The sequence below is a fragment of the Saimiri boliviensis genome, chromosome 3, assembly GCF_048565385.1.
Source record: "Saimiri boliviensis isolate mSaiBol1 chromosome 3, mSaiBol1.pri, whole genome shotgun sequence".
Taxonomy (NCBI): Eukaryota; Metazoa; Chordata; class Mammalia; order Primates; family Cebidae; genus Saimiri; species Saimiri boliviensis.
The window spans coordinates 138,344,650-138,362,912 of record NC_133451.1 but is presented as its reverse complement, the minus strand read 5'-3'; the positions used below and the strand labels follow the sequence as shown (position 1 = coordinate 138,362,912).

General features: G+C 43.2%; 1 protein-coding gene across 1 annotated transcript in view; it reads left to right on the top strand.

The window, feature by feature from the left end:
• The first annotated feature begins 4,267 nt into the window (after positions 1-4,267).
• Positions 4,268-18,263, top strand: part of FHIP1A (FHF complex subunit HOOK interacting protein 1A) — a 275,581-nt gene continuing 261,585 nt past the window's right edge. The window contains exon 1 of the mRNA XM_074396824.1: positions 4,268-4,615. The gene's annotated coding sequence lies outside the window, so the exon portion shown is untranslated. The remainder of the gene's footprint in view (positions 4,616-18,263) is intronic.

Below are 18,263 nucleotides of genomic sequence, written 5' to 3'. Positions count from 1 at the left end.
CTGTTAAAAATGCACTGCTCCAAATTGGAATTTCTATAAGTTGTCAGTGGGAGCATAAATTGGTATAACCATTTTGGAAAACTGGAAGTATCAACTAAATCTCATTATATATATAGCCTATCATCCAGTAATTCCACTCCTAAGAGAAAGTTATACCCTCCTTTGGCAGAAAACTTGGTAGTAGAGAAAATCACAGACAATAAAAATAAACTGTTATGCTAGTATTGAGATAATAATAATTATTATTTTTGAGATGGAGTTTCCATCTTGTCGCCAAGGCTGGAGTGCAATGGCATGATCTTGGCTCACTGCAACCTCTGCCTCCCGGGCTCGAGCAATTCTCCCGCCTCAGCTTCCTGAGTAGCGGGATTACAGGCACCTGCCACCATGCCCAACTAATTTTTGTATTTTTAGTAGAGATGATGTTTCACCATGTTTGACAGGCTGGTCTGATCAACCTGCCTCAGCCTCCCAAAGTGCTGGGATTACAGGCGTGAGCTACTGTGCCTGGCCAAGATAATCATTATTAATGTTTGTAAAGAAAATCTTACTTTACACACTTATTTTTATAGTAGGCTTACTTGATACAATAATATATTATAAATATATTTCAATGTAATAGATATTTTTCAACTTTTTTGGGGGGAGAGATAGGGTCTTACTCTGTTGCCCAGGCTGGAGTGTAGTGGCACTTAAAGATCACTGCAACCTCGACCTCCTGGGCTCAACTGATCCTTCTGACTTGACCTCTTAAGCAGTTGAGACTATAGGCCTGTGCCTCCATGTCTGGTTATCCTTTATTTTTATTTATTTATTTAATTTATAAAGAAAAGAGGTTTAATTGACTCACAGTTCTGCAAGCTGTACAAACACAGCTCCAGCGTCTGCTTCTGGGTGAGGGCCTCAGGAAGCTTCCATGTGAGCTATCATGCCTGTCTTCATGGTGGAAGACAAAGAGAAAGCAGTGTCATATGGCAAGAGTGGGAGAAGGAGACAACTTCTTTGTTTTTAGTAAGATTTATTTCCCCTAAAACAATGACTGGGTTTCACTCTCACAGGGCATAATGAATATGAATGAAAATCATATTTGTAGAGAGGGAACATTCTTAACTGCCTATTATGTATTACGCATTATGTCAGACATTTCACTATGCTAATTCATGTCATCATAAACTGACCTTAATGAAGTAGGTCGTATTTTCTCCACTTCATAAGTTGAAGAAATTGAAGATCATTCAAATTATGTGTCCTCATTTCTTTCCCGCCTTGATTTTACCCTAACCTGTTCCTTTTGAAGTCTTCTCCAATGTTGTTACAGCAGTTCCATCCTTACGGCTGCCCAGGCAAATAGCCTCAGCATCCTCCTCATCTCCTTTCCTTCATATCCCACATCCATGTTGAGGAAACCCTGTCAGTTTATCATCTCCACCACTATCTCTCTGGTCCGTTTCTCTGTCTTCTTGCCCCTAGATTATTTTAGTAGCCTCTTAACCAGTCTCTGTGCTTTCACCCTCATACCCTACTGTTTATTCTCAACCTAGCAGTCAAAGTGATCCAATTACAATGTCAGAAAATGTCACTTTTCTACACATAATCCTCCAATGGTTCCAACCAACTCAGAGTAAAAGCCTTACCTGATCTGCATCACCCCTACCTTTCACTTCTCTGATTTCATCTTCTCCATTCTTTCATGGTGGCCTCTGGGTTGTTCCTAGTACACTCAGGCACACTCCTGCCTCAGGGCCTTTGCATTTGCTATGCTTTCTCCCTGGGAAGTTGTCTGCTCAGATATTCCTAACCTCCCACAAGTCTTTCCTCAAATGTTACCTCCTCCAGAAGATTTCCTTGATCACTCCCACTTAACATAGCACCCCTCATACTTTTTATGTACCCTCTCTGCTTAATTTTTATCCACAGCATTCCTTTCTTTCAAGACAGGGTCTCACTGTGCCGCCCAGGCTGGTGTGTAGTAGGCTCAAGTGATCCTCCTGCCTCAGCCTCCTGGAGAGCTAGGACTACAGACACATGCCACCATGCCTAGCTAATTTTTAAATTTTTTGTAGATAAGGGTCTTGCTATATTGCCCAGGCTGGGTTTCCAACTTCTGGCCTCAAGCGATCCTCCTGGTTTGGTCTCCCAGACTGCTGGGATTACAGGCATGAGTCACCATTCCTGGCCTCTCCACAGCATTTCTAATCATACAGTAGTCCACATAGTGTCCTTATGTATTTACCATCTGTCTTTCCCACCTGGAAGAGGTAAGCTCCGTGAGGGCTGGATTTTTTTTTTTTTTTTTTTTTTTTTTTTTTTTTTAACTAGTCAAGTACAGTAGTGAGAAGGGGGAAAGAGTAGAACAAGGGGTTCGATCTGCAACTGATTGTGAACAACCAATTGAGATAACTCACTACCTTCAGATCAGCCGAGGGCTAGAATTTTTTTTTTGTGCTCTCTGCTGTGTCCTCAACCCCTAGAAGGGTGTCTCGCATGCAAAAGACACTCAGTATATATTTGTTGAGTAAATGAATGCTTCCTCCACATTCTAATTGTTAGAGCAGGCCAAGGGGACCTGTTGTGCAGAACTCCACAGCTTTCTACTCTGATCTCTATCTTGCTTGTTCTTCCTTATCTTCCTCGCTCTTCCTTGTTCCTCTTGACTGCGCTTGTCACAGGTGAAAGGCTAGTGAAGCGCTTGTCACAGGTGAAAGGCTGGTGAATCTAGAGAGATACTTACGGCAAGTACAACTGGTGTTCCTGCTGTCATCCACAAGCGCAGCAGTGGTGGTAGACAGCTAGAGAAGAAAGTGTGAAGTTTGCCTCCTCCAATTACCACGGTTGCAAGACAGAACTTGAAACTAGATAAACCTGACTTTGGTTATCTCTGGATGCCATTCATTGAAAACGAAGGGAAGAAGATGCTTCCTCCAAAGGAGAATCCGCTGAGGCGCCAGCAGGATGCTGCTGCGGTGGAAAACGGCCACATCCGCCTTTGCAAACTGGTGTGGCCCCAGCTGGCTGACCGCAGGTTTCAGCCACTCCAACCACAGGGCTATGAACGTGCCAAGAGAGCTACCAACCAAGAGTTTCTCATTCCTCCTCCGGGATTTAAAGTCCAGAAAGCAGAATCTTCACTTCGCGGCCCAAGCATGCAAGGGGCGTGGGAGACGGAGGAATGGGGAAGCGAGGCGGCGCTGCCCAGCTTGGCAATGGCATAGCCGCGGTCTCTGATGGCAAAGGCAGCCGGCCACGCAGGGCCAGCCTCGGGTGGGAAGGCTGGGCTCTAGGAAGGATGTCGAGGCACCGGGAAGTGCCCAAAGCCACCATCTCAAGCGTGGTAGTGGGGAAATGGATGTTGCACCTGCTCTGTCATCTTGACTTGGGGAAGTTTCTCCTTTGTTGTAGAACGGTCCGAATTAGAGCCTTCATTTCTTGGGAAGGGGTGAGGGTGGGGCAGTTGCCAGTGAACTTGTGACACACACACATACCACATACTCCCTAACCCCACAAACGACTCCACGAACGCTAAGGTTACCCTTAAGCAAAACAGAACAAACCGGCAGGCGTCCTCCCTCCACCCTGGCCCTTCATTAACGTCGGCCAAGGCCACACTTCCCGCCCTGCCCACTGCAGGGGGGTCTGACAGGGGAGTAACAGGAGAACGTTTGCTTCACCTGACTCTGCTCTCTCGGGACGGTATCAGCGTTTTAAAATTCGCACCTCAAGGAAGTTTGGGGTTCTTTTTTTTTTTTTTTTTAAATTATTTGTCCTATAGGACAAGGAACAGGATTAAACTGTGTGGGGTCAGCAAAGGAAAGCGGAGCGCAGCCTGGGCGCCGGTGGCCGCCCTCAAACCTTTGGGAAGCGAGAAATCGGAAACGCCCGTGACTTGCGGCGGCGTCCGACTCCCTCCACTCGGCAGAACCCGAGAGACGAGCCTTTGGCGGGACCGTGAACGGTAGTGCTGCGTACCGCGGTGTGCGTGCGTGAGTCTAGAGTGTAGCTCCGGCCAAACACTAACCCCAAGGGCGCGAGTGCTCGACGGCGCCCGGCTCAAGTTTCGGCGGAAACTTTCCCTCAGAGGCTCCGCCTCCTTCACCTTGGAAACCGCCGAGGGCCGCGCGGCGCGGCGCTGCCCGAGACCCAGGCGCACCTGGCGGCGGCGCGTCCCAGAGGCAGGGGCGGGGCCGGCGGCGGCGGGGGCGGGGCCGGGGCGCGCTTCCCGAGGCCTCCGGGCAGGTTGGGCCCCGCCCCCACCCTTGCCCCGCCCCACCTCGCCCGGGTCCCGGGCCCGCCAGTGCTCCTGAGGAAGAGGCGGGGGAGAGCTCGGGACCCACGCGGCTCAGCTAGGGGCTGACGCACCCTCGAAAAGTTGCGCTCCGACCTTCTCACGACCTACATTCTTCCCGGTCACTCCTGAGTGTGAGCCGGGCCGGGAGGACCTGGGCCGGCCGAGACTTTCCAGCGGCGACCGCCAGCGGGGCGAGGAGCCGGCCCCGCTTTCCTCACAGGGTCCCGCGCGGGTGTCCCCGGGACCGCAGCGCAAACTTTCTATAGGGTCTGAAGACACTTGTCCAGCGAGCCCCACTGCTTGGGAAGGAGGAGCCACAGCCGGGGACAGGTAGGGGCTATGCTGGCCCGAGATTTGCGCTTGAGGGATTCTTTTATTTTAGGGGTTTGGAGGAGGGAGAGCCGAAATGTCTTTCTTCTCTGCATCCGCCAGCTGGGCTGGAGGAGCCGGCGTTGGGCTGGGGGGCGCCGCGTCGGGCGGCGGCGCGGGGTGGGTGGGGGGAGGAGGCGGCTCCCAGGGCTGCGGGCTCCCGGACTGGGCGTTACGCGGTGACTGACCCTGGAATAGAGAGAGCCGGCTTGTTGTGGCGAAGGAAGATGTCTTCAGGGCCCTCCGTCCTATTCCTTGGCCCCTGGGTCCTCTGGGAGGCACAGGCAAAGGCAAAGAGATGTGGAGTTCAGGTTTCCCCTCTAAACCAACTTGCTTACACCGGAGACCGAGGCGGTGCCCGTCTGAGGTTTGCGGCCGTTTCCTGCTGTAAGGACTTACTTGTTGGGTAGCTGTTGCTCAATTTCGTAAATTCTCTGATGAAACTGCATTCAAGTCGTGGTTGTTATTGATTGTGTGTGTGTGTGTGTGTGTGTGTGTGTGTGTGTGTGTGTGTTTCCTCTGGCTCAACAAAGGTCCCTTGTTAACTCCACTTCTGCTAGGGAGTGGGAGGAACTACCTGCTGTCTTATTTCAGGCCAGGCCAAGAGAGGTGTTGATGCAAGCGGCGGTAGCCTTGTTGGCTTGAGACTTTGGGAATCACGTGAGCAGGTCTAGTCAATTAGCCCAGTTCTGTCCCAGCCTCCTAAACCCACCCATTCACAGCAGATCCAGCTTCCACTTTTTAGCAGATGCTGCAGAGCCAGCCATCCAGGGACAGGGAAACCTCCCTGAAGGGAAAGAGCCAAATATTGAGAATGAGAGACAGCTCTCAAGAGGAGAAGGAGTAAACATTGCCTACCAATTGTTGCTTCCCTGTAGATTGGGCTCGCTCCCTTGGCTTCTCTGGAAGGGCTGTGCTATCAAATTCATCTCATTAGGAATTCAGCTGCTCCCTGCTAATAGCCATAGCAGCTCTGATGAAATTATATAGGTCATTGAAAAATCCTGCTTAATCACCTTTATCCTGTTGATTAATGAGAGGAAAGATTTCCTCTCCTTAATGTACCATGCCTACTTGTTAGGGTCACCTGCCTGACCTCAAGTTCACCTGTACACTTGGCACTAGGCAGAGTGCTGTCCCTGAAGCTGCCAGCATGTAGCGAACCACAGCTGAAGTCCACATTTGAAGAACTTCAGACACCTTCTTTGGACAGAAATTGAGCAAGAGACTTAGTCCATAAACTTACTCTTTAATACAGCATACTTGTTAGGTTTAGGTAACTTTTCACATAATTAAAGGTCGATATCTTTTTAGCTCCAGTTAATCCCTTTCCACAGAGCTCATAAGAATTATGTCCATGCCTGTCTTGAAATAAATTAAGTTTGCAGTCCTATTTATCATTTGTCCTATACGACAAGGAACAGGATTAAACTGTGTGGGGTGGCTGGAAAGGGTCAGAGAAACTGGGCATCACTGAAATGAATTCAGAGGGTAATTAAGAGTAGTGTAAAAATTTAGATCCAACTGCTCAGCTACCTTCCTTCTAGGTTGGCTCTCATATAGAGGCATTATGTCGGACTTTTAATGGAGGACTTGAAAACTAGAAATAAGCGCCGGGCGCGGTGGCTCAAGCCTGTAATCCCAGCACTTTGGGAGGCCGAGGTGGGTGGATCACGAGGTCGAGAGATCGAGACCATCCTGGTCAACATGGTGAAACCCCGTCTCTACCAAAAATACAAAAAATTAGCTGGGCATGGTGGTGCGTGCCTGTAATCCCAGCTACTCAGGAGGCTGAGGCAGGAGATTGCCTGACCCCAGGAGGCGGAGGTTGCGGTGAGCCGAGATCGCGCCATTGCACTCCAGCCTGGGTAACAAGGGCGAAACTCCGTCTCAAAAAAAAAAACAAAAAACAAAAAACTAGAAATAAAAGGAGTGCTTTATTTTTACAGAATCAGGGTAATATATTGCTGGACAGTTCTGTACTCTACCTCCTAAGGTGGGTTCAAAATACTTTCTCCGCAAAGTTCTTTCTTTAATAGGAACTTGACAGATAATGACAGCAAACAAGAAGCAGATGTACCAATATATTATGTAGAAATATGGAGGTAAAATGAGAAAAAACAAGAATTGACTTTGAGGACTGAAATTATATTCTTGTATTATTATTATTTTTTTTTGAAGTTAGTTAGGGTCTCTCTCTGGCCCAGGCTAGAGTTCAGTGGCACGATCTTGGCTCTCTGCAGCCTCGTTCTCCTGGGATCAAGCAATCCTCCCACCGTAGCCTCCTGAGTAGCTGGGACCACAGGTGCATGCCACCACACTCTTAATTTTTTGTATTTTTTGTACAGACAGCTTTTGCCACGTTGCTCAGGCTGGCCTTAAGCTCCTAGACTCAAGCAATCACCTGCCTTGGTCTCCCAAAGTGCTGGAATTACAGCTGTGAACCAGCATGCCTGGCCTCTTGTCTTACTTTCATAAGGAAAATTTAATAAGGAAACTCTTTTCTCACTGCAAATATAAAGCAAAATTGCTTTATTTAGTCTGTTTAGACACTTGATCTTTATTTGGTGTACATTTGTCTCCTAGGGTGATACATAGGTCCAGTGAAGGTCTGGATCAGATTCTGGCTTTGAAACAGTTTAGATCTTCATCCTATTTTCAGCAACTTCCAACTCTTGGTTTTTAGCCTAGGTAGGGGAACAGTGGTCAAGAGTGACAAGAAACTCCAGGGACTTCATTTGTAGGAATCTTTTAGTGAAGACAGTAACAGAAGTGAATAGTTCTATAGTGCTTTATGATTCACAGAGTTCTTTCGTGTACCATATTTGTGCCTTGTGATTTAACCATTTTGTAGTAGATGCCCTTATATTTAGATTACATGGGAGGAAAGCAGATGAGATTCAGAGATAATAAGGGATTTTTATGTGCATACTTTGCTCCTGTATATTGTGGACTCAGACCTGAATTCAGAATTTCTGATTTACAAGCCATGCTTTCACTTTTTTCCCTGTTACATTTGTGAAGTGGTTGGTTGTGAAATGGGCTTGGCTTTTCTTTTTTTCTCTCTCTCTCTCTTTCTCTCTCTCTTTCTTTCCTTCTCTTTTCTTTCTTTCTTTTTTTTCTTTCTCTCTCTCCTTCCTCATTCTCCTTCCTCCCTCCCTCCTTCCCTTCCTTCTTCTCTTCGACTTATCTTTTCATTACTTTCTCACTTATCTTTTCATTACTTTCTCACGGAGTTTCATTCTAGTTGCCCAGGCTGGGGTACAATGGCATGATCTCAGTTCACCATGACCTCCGCCTTTTGAGTTCAAGTGATTCTCCTGCTCAACCTCCCGAGTAGCTGGGATTACAGGCATGAGCCACCACGCCCAGCTAATTTTGTATTTTCAGTACAGACAAGGTTTTTCCACATTGGTCAGGTGGGTCTCCAACTCCTGACCTCAGGTGATCTGCCTGCCTTGGCCTCCCAAAGTGCTGGGATTACAGTCGAGAGCTACTGTGCCCAGCCCTCTTCTTTCTTATTAACCAAAATGTGAGCTCATGTGGAGACAAGATGACAGGACTATATGTGCATATATGTGTATATATATGTATGTGCATACATGTGTGTGTAAGTGTATGTACACATATAACATATAGTCTGTATAGCTTTAGCATCTCAACAGTATAGCTGTACAATAAAATTGAAGTAACCTCCATTAAATTTGGGAGGGAAATCTTGGGAGGTGGTGTAGGTGAATAAATAACCTGATAGATTGAATAAGGAACTTTGGCAATGTCTAAAATTGAAAAACTCTGGAGGAAATAGCAGTATAAGTGCATGATTTAAAAATAGAGAAGTAATTACCAGAAGAAATAGCTAGAAGAATTGAAGGACCTTCTTTTGGGGAATGAAACTCAGGGGTGAGGATGAGCCAGGCAGGAATCTACTGTTTTTGGCTATGTACCTTATAATATTAGATAACATTTTATACTGTGTACATATGTATTTCTTTATTTTATTTATTTTTTGAGGCAGAAGCTTGCTCTGTTGCCCAGGGAGGAGTGCAATGGCACGATCTCAGCTCACTCCAACCTTTATCTCCTGGGTTCAAGCGATTCTTCTGCCTCAGCCTTCTGAGTAGCTAGGGCTACAGGCATGCACTAGCATGCCTGGCTAGTTTTTGTATTTTTAGTGAAGATGGGTATTTGCCATGATGGCCAGGCTGGTCTCGAATTCCTGGCATCAAGGGATCCACCTATCTTGGTCTCCCAAAATGCTGGGATTACAGACGTTAGCTTCTGAGCCTGGTCTCATATGTATTACTTAAAAAAAACTCTTTGGCAAGGATGATGTGAAGGTCTTTTGTTATAATTTTAGAGCCAAAAACGACCACAAAGATGATTTATTCCTAGTTCAATTTACAGGTGAGGAAATGGAGGTATAGGAGTTTAAATGTTTTGTTCATGGTCACATAACTGAAGAGACAAACTTTTCCTGGACAAGGTCACACCCTTTCCCAGGCAGGTAGAAAGTTTTACCTTGCTCTAGTGATTCCTCAATTTCCTTTCTAGGCAAATCTTTCTCCTTCTATCTAGTTTTTTTTTTGTTGTTGTTGTTGTTGTTTGAGACAGAGTCTCACTCTGTCGCCCAGGCTGGAGTGCAGTGGTGCAGTCTCGGCTCACTGCAACCTCTGCCTCCCAGGTCCAAGTGATTCTCCCACCTCAGCCTCTTGAGCAGCTGGAACTACAGGCATGCGTCACCACATCCAGCTAATTTGTGTGTGTGTGTGTGTGTGTGTGTGTGTGTGTGTGTGTGTGTGTGTGTGTTTTAGTAGAGACGGCATTTCACCATGTTGGCCAGGGTGGTCTCGAACTCCTGACCTCATGATTCGCCCTCTTCAGCCTCCCAAAGTGCTGGCATTACAGGTATGAGCCACAGTGTCCAGCCTCTTCGAACAGGTTGCTGGACTATAGATTCAAAAGTATATCTAATTCCTTAAATTTCCATTTTGAAAATGCTTTAAATGTTTTTAGAGTCTGCAGAGTTTGTACCTTTTTTGTTGTCGATTCTGTAATTACTTTTACTTAGAAATAGAGATGTCTGGTTTGTCTGCAACTGTTTAGAAGCTGGAATTGTTGCCCAGTTGAATTTGATAAATACTGGAATTCGAGCTAAACTTTTATCCTCAGAAGACATTACTAAGGGGAGATGATAAGGGAACGTTTCCAGTATCTATGCGTTTTGCTTCATTTTGAAGTTCTGTGAGTGAGGTTACTACTGCCTTATAAAAGAGAGGTAGAGACAAATGATATTTTAGAGACATTATAAAAAGTTAACACACTGAAGTTTATCCTTTTCTTTACAAATATGATTTTTTCCTACTTCCCTTCCAATTATATCACCAACTTAAATGAGACCTAATTTTTCTTATTACATACATAATACATGTTATTAAAAATCTAAACAATATGGAAATATATAATGTTAAAAGTTAAAGTGCACTGTAATCTTACATTGTGGAGAAACTGCTATCTGCTATAAATAGGTGTATTTCCCTTCATTTTATCCTCTATTTAAAAATATGTTTATTATTAACATGGTTGTTAATAACTACTGGGGTAATCATATGCAACTTTCAACTTGGTTTTTATTTTTAACTTGACAGTATATCTTGAAAATGTTTTTATGACCATAGATGCAGATCATTCTCTCTTTTTTTTTTTTTTTTTAAAAACTGGCTGTATAGTAATGCATTGAAATGAATAGCTGTAACATAGGGTTTTTTTTTGTTTTGTTTTGTTTTGTTTTTTTTTTTTTTGAGATGCAGTCTCTGTCACCCAGGCTGTAGTGCAGTAACACAATCTCAGCTCACTGCAACCTCTGTCTCCCAGGTTCAAGCAATTCTTCTGCCTCAGCCTCCTGAGTAGCTGGGATTACAGGTGTGTATCACCATGCCTGGCTAATTTTTGTATTTTTAGTAGAGACAGGGTTTCACCATGTTGGTCAGGCATTGGTCTTGAACTCCTGACCTCAGGTGATCTACCTGCCTTGGCCTCACAAAGTGCTGGGATTACAGGTGTGAGCCACCACTCCTGTCCCTGTAACATAGTTTATTTAAACAATTTCCTTTTGTTGGGAATTTTTTTTCGTTGGGAATTTGTTTTCCATTTTTCTGTATTAAGAACAGTGCTTCAGAGAACATCATTGAAAGTGTATCATTGTACGCTTGTGTTTTCTGTAGGAAAGCTTTGTGAGTCACAGTTATAAAAATGTTAAATTTCTTTAGTTTACATTTCCTTTAGTAGTATCCCTTCATTTTTAGTTGTATGAACACACTTTCTTTCTGAATGCACAAAACTGAAGAAAGAAATTATTAATAGATGACCAGGCACTGAAATAAGAGGTCATAATAGCAAAAGGTGCTGAGCTTTTAGGTAGGGTTCACCTCATTTCTTCACATTTCAGGTTCTTTTTGGTTTTAATGTTTCCCCCAAGAGAAGATGGTAATTGGTAACAGCTATAAAAATACTCTGCAGCTGTTGGTTGCGCTGCTAATTAGCTTTTATGGAGCATAGTTTTTTTTTTTTTTTTTTTTTAACATTTTCTTAACATTATTCTAGGACACGCCATTAAGGAGTTCAGAAAATCCACTAGGTTTTGCAGAATGCAGAGTGTATTTTAGCTCTTCTTCTTAAATTGTTAAAAGTTTACCTCTGTTTAAATACTGGTCATGGGTCCATTTTAGGATCTTTTGTAGAAAGTTCTAGGAACTGATTTCCCTCTGTTTGTAGAAATGTGAAATAAGATACTTTGGCTACATTTCATGACTCAGGCTAATCGAGGTGGGAACATTTCAGGAATTCCTGTGGCAAAGTTTTTATTGACCATCTGAAAGACTTGATTAGTATTTATTTAGTCCAAGCTTTTTCCATAACCATTTCATTAGAGGAGTGTGTTTTTTTCCTCAAAATGAGTATCTTCTGTTTTATTTATGTTTATGGAACTTTTATTTGGATTTCATTCATTTTAGGTTGATTTTATTTATAATGTAGTAGAATGGGTATAGAAAAATATGTTTATATATATAATTTCTATATACACATATATACCTCATATCTATATGTGCACATATGTTTGTATACATTTGTATATTTATGCTTAACTATATAGTGATATAAGGAATGTTTGAAAAGTATGATCTTCATCAGGTCATTCAATAGAAAACTTTGTTTATCCTCAAAATAAGGATGATGCCTCCATGTTTATTTATTAGAAAAAAAAGTTTCCTTTTTCTTTTTTTTTCTTTTCTTTTTTTTTTGAGACAGTGTCTCACCCTGTTGCCCAGGCTGGAGTGCAATGGTGCAATCTCAGCTCACTGCAACCTCCACCCGCTGGGTTGAAGTGATTCTGCTTCAGCCTCCCCAGTAGCTGGGATTATAGGCATGTGCCACCATGCCCAGCTAATTTTTTGTACCTTTAGTAGAAATGGGGTTTTACCATGTTGGCCAGGCTGGTCTCAAACTCCTGACCTCATGATCCACGTGCCTCGATCTCCCAAAGTGTTGGGATTACAGGCATGAGCCACTGTGCCCAGCCAGAAAAAATATTTCTTGATTTTTTTTGGTATAAAAATTTTTCTTAATAAAATAACAGTTTCTTAGGACACAGGGGAAACTTTACAGTTTGTAGATATTCATATTTTGATCTTTTCTGTGGGAAAATACAACATATCTAATATATTATCCTTTTTTTTGAATCAGGATCTCACTCTGTCACCCAGGCTGGAGTGCACTAGTGTGGTCTGGGCTCACTGTAGCCTCAACTTCCTAGGCTCAAGTGATTCTCCCACCTCAGCACAGTCCTGAGTATCTGGGACTACAGGTGTATGCCACCATGCCTGGCTAATTTTTTAATTTTTTTGTAGAGACATAGTTTTGCCGTGTTGCCCAGGCTAGTCTTAAACTCCTGAGCTCAAGTGATCCACCTGTCTCAGCCTCCCAAAGTGCTAGTGACCAGTGTAGGGTGTCCAGATTCTTGGTGCTTTGAACAAATAATTGGACAAAACACACAAAGCAAGGAAAGAATTAAGCAACAAAGGCAGAGATTTATTGAAAACAAAAGCACACTTCACAGGGTGGAAGCAGGCCCGAGCAAGCAGCTCAAGGGCCTGGTTTCAGAATTTTCTAGGGTTTAAAAGCCCTCCAGAGGCTTCCCATTGGTTACTTGGCGTACACCCTATGTAAATGAAGTAGTGGCCCATAGTCAGTCTAATAGGTTTCAGAAAGCACCAAGCAGAGGCCGAAGTGAAGTTACAAACTCACACTTCTGTGCAAATGAAGACTTGGCTTGTGACTAGCCTGATTGGTTTTGGGAGGGGACCAATCAGAGGTACTTTCAGATTTTTATCTGCCATGCAGAAAAAGGAGATGGGTGTTGCAAAGGGAATAGCCTCTGATCTTTTTGTTACTTGGTTGTAGAAAGTTGGGGTTTTCCTTTTGATTTAGTTCTAGGAAGTCAGTGTGAATCAGCCTTAGGTTCTCTGTCTCCAGACCCTATTCTCCTGCCTCATTATGATTACAGGTGTGAGCCACCATGCCTGATCATGTATTATTCTTGATTATTGCTTATTCTCTAAGATTAAGTCACTGTTTGGTAAGTTGAATTTTTAAATCTATCTAATTTGTATATACTACAAAACCTTTGTACTTCTGGCTTATTTTAAGCAAGATGTAGTAGTTTAACTGCTTGTAAAAAATCTGCCAGGCCTGGCTGGGCTCGGTGGCTCATGCCTGTAATTCCGGCAGTTTGGGAGGCAGAGGCAGGCAGATCACAAGGTTAAGAGATCAAGATCATCCTGGCTAACATGGTGAAACCCTGTCTCTACTAAAAATACAAAAATTAGCTGGGCATGGTGGTGTGCATCTGTAACCCCAGCTACTTGAGAGGCTGAGGCAGAAGAATCCCCTGAACCCGGGAGACAGAGGTTGCAATGAGCCGAGATTGTGCCACTGCACTCCCGCCTGGAGACAGAGCGAGACTACATTTCAAAAAAAAAAAAAAAAAAAATATGCCAGACCCAATGGCTCATACCTGTAATCCCGCCAGTGTGATGTAGCATCCCAGAAGTCCCAGCTACTTGGGAGATTGAGGTGGGAGGATCACTTCAGCTCAGGAGTTTGGGGCCACAGTGACACAGGATGACACCACTGCATTCCAGCCTTGGTGACAGACTAGGACCCTGTCTATAAAAAAAAAAAAAAAAGAGAAAAATCTGACAATAGGATATTCATTGACTTTGATCTGTTTCAGAAAACACCAGCTGACTTGATATTCACCTACTGATTGTATTAACAACTTAATGGTTAATGTTAATTTCTTATCAGCTTGATTAAGTTACCTCTGAATTTTCTCCTTGTACTTCTCTACTGTGTTGAGGACCTTGGCGTGTCCTATTTGAAAAGTACACCCTGGAGTTGCTATAGATAGTAAGAACCAGCTTGCAACAGTTGGAGACTATCTTTTTGTCCTTAAAGTAATCCTGCCTCTTGATTATGTCTTAGGATTGGTTTCATGGAGAAGTGGTCATTCCTTCACAGTGAATCACAAAATGAGTAGGTTTGACAGGATTTTCTGACTCAGCCAGGCTAACTCAACCCGCTATTCTGAGTTTCTGTCAATATAGGCATTCAGGAGCAAACTCTTGACTTGGCTGTTTTGGCTATATAGATAATTCTATTTTTTTTTTTTTTTTTTTGAGATGGAATCTCTCTCTGTCTCCCAGGCTGGAGTACAATGGTGTGATCACAGCTCACTGCAACCTCCACCTCTTGGGTTTAAGCGATTCTCCTGCCTCAGGCTCCTAAGTAACTGGGATTACGGGCACCTGCCACTAAGCCTGGCCAATTTTAGTATTTTTAGTAGAGACGGGGTTTCACCATGTTGGTTAAGCTGGTCTGGAACTCCCGACCTCAGGTGATTCACCCGCCTTGGCCTCTCAAAGTGCTGGGATTACAGGTGTGAGCCACCATGTCAGGCAGGGATAATTCCTAAATCCATACCCTCAGTGCTGACCTTTGGATCCTAGGCTTGCTGCTAACCAGTTCCTGCTGGATAGGTCTATGTTCAGATCCTGACATCAGAGTAAAACTATAGGGAGATGAGAGCAACTCTGCATCTTCATCACCTAGCAAAGCACCTTATATTGAATAGTATCCTATAAATGTTGTTAATGATCTGCCTCTTATTATTATATTATATGGCCAATTATAATATTTTTCATTTTATTTCCAGTTTTTCTTATTCTACTCTATTTTCATTCCACAGTCAATTGATTTTCCAAATTATAGCTGTTCTCATGTAAACTATCATGGTCCCTATTGCCTACTGAGTAATAACTCAAGGCATGATGGTTAATTAATTTTATGTATCAACTTACCTAGGCCATTGGGTGTCCAGGTATTTGGTTAAACATTCTAGGTATGCCTGTGAGAGCATTTCTGGGTGAGATTAAGAGTAGAATTGGTAGACTTGGTAAAGCAGATTGCCCTCCCCAATGTGGGCAGGCCTTATTCAGTCTATTGAAGAATTCAGTAGAACAAAAAGACTGAGTAAGGCAGAATTCACTCTTCTCTCTCTCTCTCTCTCCCCCCCCCTTCTCTCTCTCTCTTTCTCTCTCTCTCTCTGACTGTTTTCAACCTGGGTCATTGGTCTCCTCCTGCCTTCAGACTCAGACTCAAACTATAACTTACGTTGTTGTCTCTCCTGGGTCTCCATCTTGCTGACTACAGATCTTGAGACTTCTTGGCCTCCATAGTTGCATGAGCCACTTCCTTATATGAAGTCTTTTTATAAACACACACACATACATCTCCTACTGGTTCTGTTTCTCTGGAGAACCCTTGACTGATTCTCAGGGCATCTATGATCTGGTGCTCTGTATAAATCCTTTGCTTTGAATGCCATGCTGGTCTGTTCCTCATTCCTGAACACACCCTACCTCTTCCTTTTTCCCCATCTTTATTGAGACCAGTCCTTCTTCTTTCCAGTTATTTTAGTGACATGCATTCTTTAAAGCTTAATTCAGAGCTGTGTCCTCCATTAAATCTTTCTTGGCTGTCTTTTCCTGTAGCAATTTCCTGGCACCTCAATCTCCATACTGAAATTTTAGGAATTTAGTCATTTGCTGCCATCCAGTGTTATTTTTTATACATTCATCTTTCTTCCAGTTAAATTATAAACTCCTTTAGGACTGGAACCTAACTCTGTATTTTCCAGATCCCTCCACTGTTCCTGGTGTTCCTTTCTTTCACTTAGTAGGTTGCCAGTGAGTGGTTACTGATATTTTTAAAGCACTAAAATCAACCTAGGGAAGGAAAGGCAAATAAGGGACTTGCATGCCTGAATTGCCCCCATCTTGAGCCCATGGCAGAAAGGGCCAATAATTCTCCACAGGGACCCAGAACTCTCTCATTGCAGTGCTCCAGAGAGGACTTGCCAGTTGTTTGAGGTTATTACTAGAAACAAAACTTTTATATAATCCTTGACCTAGAGCCAGCTTTTCTAAGAAAAAAAATTGAGTCATATTTAAAGTCCTCTTGAATTTGTCCTTTCCTGATAGACTGATTTGCAACTATTTTTGCTGTCATCTGTTTTGCTTCGTACCTTGTAATTCCCTCTGTTCTGCCTCTGGCTAAGTCATTTTATATCTTTTTATGTATGCTGTCTAGCACATTTGGGTCAATAATTTTGAATAGTGGTGAAGGAGATCAATATGGAAAATGAGCTGTGTGTTCCTAGGAAATTGGATTCATCAAATTTTACACAAATTTCACACAAGCACAATATGACTCTCCTTATTTTTCCTGCAATTGAATATAATTTTTGAGGGACATCATTGGAAATCTGACCTCATTCTCCTCTTTGGCTAGTTGTCCAAGCTCAAAGTATTGCAAACCCTCTTTAGTTTTCATCCCCCTTACTCTGCTCTCCTGCACTTGTCTTTTAACATATTATAGTTTACTTATGTCTTTTTAAGATTAAAAAAATTTTTTTCAGTGGTTTCCTGGTTGGTGTTTTTGTTTATTAACTCTTTCCTCACATAAGAATGTAAAGCTTTGTGACCTTTGGCAGTCTTGATCAGTGCATGACATTCAATAAATACTTGTCGAATTGAGCTGAGGTTTGCTAACCTGGTACCCTTCCCTCCCCGAAACCTCTTTGTTAAGGCTTCCTGTTGCATCCTCTGGGACCTTTCTTTTTTCTTCTTGTTGCTGAAGACCCTTCTATCTAGACCTAGCTAGTTCCTTCAAACCATACAACTATCTCCTTCCTAGGAATGTGCCTTTGTAATAGCCACATCAATAACAGAAGTGGCAGTTTCCATGGCAGTTCATGGTTTTGCAAAGCACTTTCACATGTATGATCTCATTTGAGGTATTCTTGAGTCTTGACAGTGATAGTATTCTTTAAGGCCTGCCTTTTACCAAAAGTATGCAAATTAGCAAAATCTTGTTCTATTAGGGGTTGCAGCCATTTTTAAGGATGTTCCAGGCCTATTTTTTACCTTGGCTTCACTGTTGTTAAATTATATATGAGGGGTGTGCTTCTTTGACAAAGTATTTTGGCCTGCTAGGAACAATCACTATATTCTTTGAGGGTGCCTCTATGGTAATAAAGTCCTCAAGGGTTGAGGATGGGAAAGGAAAAAAAAAAAGAAGCAGATGACCATTAGCAAATATGTATGAGACACTTAAAATATATATGTATGTCTATGTGTGTGTGTGTGTGTGTGTGTGTGTGTGTGTGTGTGTGTATATATATATATATATATGGGAGGGGAGAGAGAGAGAGAGAGAGAGAGAGAGAGAAAGAGAAAGAGAAAGAGAAAGAGAAAGAGAGTAAGTGTCTGGCTCCATTGCCCAAGCTGAAGTGTAGTGGTGCGATCTCAGCCCAATGCTTGTGCCTCAGCCTCCTGAGTAGCTGGGACTACAGGCACTTACCAGCATGCTCAGCTAATTTTAATATTTCTTTTCAGTTGAGATGGGGTTTTGCCATTTTGGCCAGGCTAGTCTCAAACTCCTAGCCTCCTGATTTGCCTGCTTCAGCCTCCCAAAATATTGGGATTACAAAAGTGAGCCACCGTGCCTGGCCTAAGACACTTTTCAATGGAGGTACTTCATTAGATGCTGAAAAACCAGTTACCAGTTGCCCCAAAGTTAGTTTGATAGCGGGAGCTCTATGTAGACCTGTCCAGCTGGAATTGGAGGTACAAATGTAGAATTGAGAAGGCTGAGCTTAATGATGCTGATCGCATAGAGATGAGGGCTGGTGACTTTTAGGTTCTCTGCCAGTGAGTTGCCATCACTTTCTAGCCCTTCTCTTTCTAAGCTATTAACATGAAGAAGGAATCATTTTTTTTCCCTAAAGGCCTTCTGTTCTTGCCTTTTAGCCATGGGAGTGATCAATAACTATTAGTGTCTAATGATGACACAGGAATATTCCTCTGAGCAATTGGAGAGCTGTAGGCGTGTCACCCATTGACAGGTGTTCACAAATCTCTTTTTGCTGTTTTGAAATATCACTACCAGGGGAGTTGTATACAACTTGTTCTGACAGAGTAGTCTTAAA